This window comes from Triturus cristatus, chromosome 1_2, assembly GCF_964204655.1.
Source record: "Triturus cristatus chromosome 1_2, aTriCri1.1, whole genome shotgun sequence".
Classification (NCBI taxonomy): domain Eukaryota; kingdom Metazoa; phylum Chordata; class Amphibia; order Caudata; family Salamandridae; genus Triturus; species Triturus cristatus.
This window is the reverse complement of record NC_140580.1, coordinates 917,552,422-917,556,793: the sequence shown is the minus strand read 5'-3', so window position 1 is coordinate 917,556,793 and position 4,372 is coordinate 917,552,422. Positions and strand designations below refer to the sequence as shown.

At 46.8% G+C, this 4,372-nt stretch overlaps 1 pseudogene; it reads right to left on the bottom strand.

The window, feature by feature from the left end:
• Positions 1-2,284: 2,284 nt before the first annotated feature.
• On the bottom strand, positions 2,285-2,689 carry LOC146868319 (RNA-binding protein 14 pseudogene; annotated as a pseudogene).
• Positions 2,690-4,372: the final 1,683 nt, after the last annotated feature.

Sequence of the window (4,372 nt, the reverse complement as noted above, 5' to 3'; positions counted from 1 at the left end):
CATGGCCCCAGGTCAGCAAGCGGCGAGGGACCCGCTCGTATTGGACAACAAGCATTTACAATGCAATGGTCTCGGCATTGTTAAAGTTAGAGCTATTGGCATTGCTCATGACATTATTTTTGTTTGTTTTTGATTTTAAAACATTTAAAGAAACGGCATTGTTATTTACAATGTCAATAGCTTAATCTCTCTCAAATGTGAGACCTATTGCATTTGCACCCACACAGAGCCACCCACCCACACAGAGCCACCCACACAGAGCCACCTACACAGAGCTATTCACATAGAGCAACCCACACACAAATAGAGCCACCCACACAGAGCCACCTACACAGAGTTACCCACACACAGACAGAGCCACCCACGCACAGACAGAGCCATCCACGCATAGAGCCACCTACAAAAAAAGCTACCCACACAGAGCCACACACACAGAGGCACACACACACACACACACACGCACATAGAGACCTCTGCAGCAAACACATTAACCCACTGAGCCGACGAACCAGGATTTGATTCTGTACCCTGTAGAATACACAGGGAACAATGCAGCAGTCTCACTATACTGTTTTAGAAGGAAAGGAAGCTGTGTATACACATTCGACTCTGCAGCAAAACGCCACTCATATGGCCCACACTAATTCTAAAACTCAGAGGACAGCAGCCAATTATGGTACATGCAGGCTGCATAACTCCACTAACCCCATTGACCGCCTCACACTGACATGCAACGTCTATGGTTCTTCTCCATGATACAGTACTGTACACAGCCAACGGACCTGGCATAAAATAACTGGAAAGATGCACCACATATTGCTGGCTAATTACCGGAAACTAATCTAGTCCACAACTGCAGGTCCCAACCAGCTAAATACTTGACATCTACTTAACATTCTACCAGACCCACCCCCCTTACAATATAGCTCTAAACATGCCTGCTCAGACCCATAAACCTTTCAACAACGTCTCAAATTGGACAACGCAGGGAGGGCAGCAACAGGCAAAGAAGGGGACCTGCAGTGCTGTTCAAAGTAGTCAGCTTACTGTAAGTAATCAACTGCGCTCTTACGTTTCACACTAAGTGATGCATTCCTTAATCCAATAACCGCAAGTAGGTGGTCACCACGCACATGGGGACACTTCCCACAGAGGAACACCGAATACAAAACATCCTTACAAATTCATACCCAATACAGCAGTGAATCATGCAGCCAAGCGTTTCGGTTGCCCACACGGCGGTGGTAAGCGCTATATAAATGTTTCAATACAGTTAAAGCAGGAAACAATACTGCAACCCTTGCTGGAGGGTGGGAACTAGGCGAACAGTTGTAAGGTGCTGGCAATTGTCTGGTATGGGGCGAGCGTTTTCACAGGACCGATTCACAAAGCTGTGGGTTACACCCAAACATACAGATTCAGTTCATTAAGCACTATCTGTGGGTAGTTTCTTTAGGCATAAGACGCGAGTATGTTCTACGCCCAAAGATTCAAGATGACGTTATTTAAACCTGGAGTATGAGGACCTATCCCAAAAGGTTTAGTGAATCGTACCCAATAAATTGGTCAACTCACAAAACTTTAAACCCTAAGAATTAAGGCTGCGGTCTGGACAATATGGTCTAATTGACGGTTCACAAATATACTTCCCATCGAGAGGACGGCTTTCACCAGGGCCTGGTAGAAACCATATGATCTACATGGGATAGTACTAGCGATAACACGGTTGGTTTAAAATCTTGTTGGATAGTCAACGCCCGCCCCCCTTCCCCACACAACCTTCCTACAGTAGTCAAGTTTGGCACATGGAGTTTATCATTTGACAGAGCACGTACTTTTGATTTAACGACATTAATGTACGGCATCTCAGTCCCCAGAGCTTAATCGACAATCCGAGAAACAGCTTTAAATACACAATTTACATTCTATGAACCGTCGGAAGGCCAGGTGCATTTTAAAATCCATGCCTGGTAATCTTCCTAACATAGGTAGGCTGTTGCACTAATCTGGTGGGGATTCAACTACATGTCCACTATTAGCGATTACCTTCCGTACAAGAGAAATACTCATTCTTGGAAACCAAAAGTTTAAAGACTAAGAGAGGAAATGATGCCTGTGTCCGAGACTAGCGTAACAAACGCCGGTTAATGTTTCGAAACACTGGCTTAGGAGACAACTTCGTAGTTTAGTGGGAGATTAGTCGGTGGATGTAAATGTGTGGTCGTGGCTGTTTGAGTGCATGGGTCTGATCTTTTGGGGTCACGGGGAATTAAAATTGTTTGCTCTAGAACCTGCGACTGAAGAGACAGTGAGAGGTGCTGCGGTTACTAAGCGGTAGGAAGGTCAATACTCCTTTACCTTTCACGATATCGCATTCCACCACCCTGCCGTAGTTCTCGAAAAAGTTGCGCAGCTCGGTGGCGGTGCATGAGGCGCTGACGTTGCCCACGAACACCTTCCAGGTGTTGAGAGGCCGCGGTTTGCTCAGTTCCACCACCATCTTTCGGCCATTCAGCTCGCGGCCGTTAAGTGCCGCTATAGCGGCCAGGGCCCGGTCCTCTTCCCGCATGTGAACGAAGGCGAACTGCTTCATGACTGCACAGCTCACCACTGTGCCGTGGTGCTCAAAGAGCGCGCTCAGCTCTTCCTGCGTCGTTTGCTCGTCAACATTGCCCACGAAGATCTTCATCTTGATGCGTGTAAAGAACTGTGTGAATGGGAAAGGGAGCAAAGACGCAAAATATTAAATCTCGCTAACGAGACTGCGCAAGCGCAGCCTTCGCTAGCCAGGACAGAAGAGGGGCGGGTTCAAGCCCCACTTCTCAAAGTCATTAAATCTCGTGAGCGAGACTGCGCAAGCGCAGCCTTCGCTAGCCGAGACCTAAAAACTGCAAACATTAAAAATATCTGTCCCTACAAGCTTGTCGTGACCTTGTTTAAATATGCAGGGCCGCTCTTGAGACTCTGTTTCCGTGTAAAGGTCAATAGTCGTGGTGTCAATACAAAACTCGATTTCACGGTAAAAACACCACCTGAATTTGTAATTAAAGAAAACTCTGTACGTACTATTTGCCTCGTTTCTTTGCTGCGAATGGACATTTTACTTTGGACAGTTTGAGCTCACAAAACTAAAATTAGTAACTTTTGTTGTCAGAAGCCTACGGCAGCGATTTGGGGACTATAAAAGGCCTTTTGGTTGGTCATGAAAGTCTGGGAAATCCCTACTGCGGAAACTTGACCTTAAAGTGAAAGATGTTTCGATCTAAATTCTTATTTTTCTGGGTGTGTAAAAAAGTTTTTTTTCTGTGTGGAGAAATCCTTCTCTCTGAAAATATGGAAGCGTTTGGGCCACAATTTGTTTTGGCGCTTTATTTATCATTAGTGGTCGAAGTTCTTTAAAAGAAAAAGCGCGGCCGTGAAAGTTAAAGCGACCGTGCTAATTACACAAGGAATGTCAGGAATGCAGCTGGCATCCGGCCGCGCTGCTGCTCACTCCCGAGCTCCCTAGGCCAGTGGACTTAACGTTTAGAGAGAAGGTGGGACATGCACCCGCCTTTGGCCAATTGCGGGCTTTCAAGTTTTGAAAGCCACACGCAATGGCCAATCACTTCAGCTTTTCAGCAAACTTGTGCGTGTGGCTTTTTTTAGCCACACGCACAAGTTTGCTGAAAAGCTGAAGTGATTCCAAGAGGTAATTTTCTATAGAAGTGCATGCGCACTGTGCTAGGCTCGACCTAAAAATGCTAATATCCAAGAGGGGGACAAATGTATTGTCTCCGAGCTCTATGCCTTCCTCTCGTCATTTGCCATTCCCGTCAAGTCCAAGGGGCAGCTCAGGTGGGAGGAGGAATTGGGGCGTCCACTCTCCAGCAAAGAATGGCAGGACATCCATTTCAGAATACACCACACAGCACATAAAACGGCTGGCAAATAGTCTACTTACAAAATTGCCTCCTATTGGTACCTAACGCCCGCCCAGGTCCATAGTTGGAACAAGAAGCGCTCTCCGTTATGCTGGTGGGGGTGTGGTCAAACAGGCTCCCTTATTCACCTTCTCTGGAACTGTCCCAAGGTGGTCAGATACTGGGAGTAGTTCCTAAATGATATTGATCAAGTTGTTAATACGACCATCTCCTGCTTTCCTGCATACACAATCTTGGATCCCCCCAATCCCTTGACCTTCTCCTTGCGACCGGTTAGGGGCAGAAGAATAGCTTGTGCTTTGAAAGCTGCGCAACAGGTCCTCCTGGCACGCCGGAGCACTGAGGAGATCCCTGGTCATTTAGCATGGCTGGGAAGACTGTGGGTGGCGCTGGCTATGAAGCGCATGTCAATGATGAAAGATAATAGAGCAGATGAATATCCAGAGTTG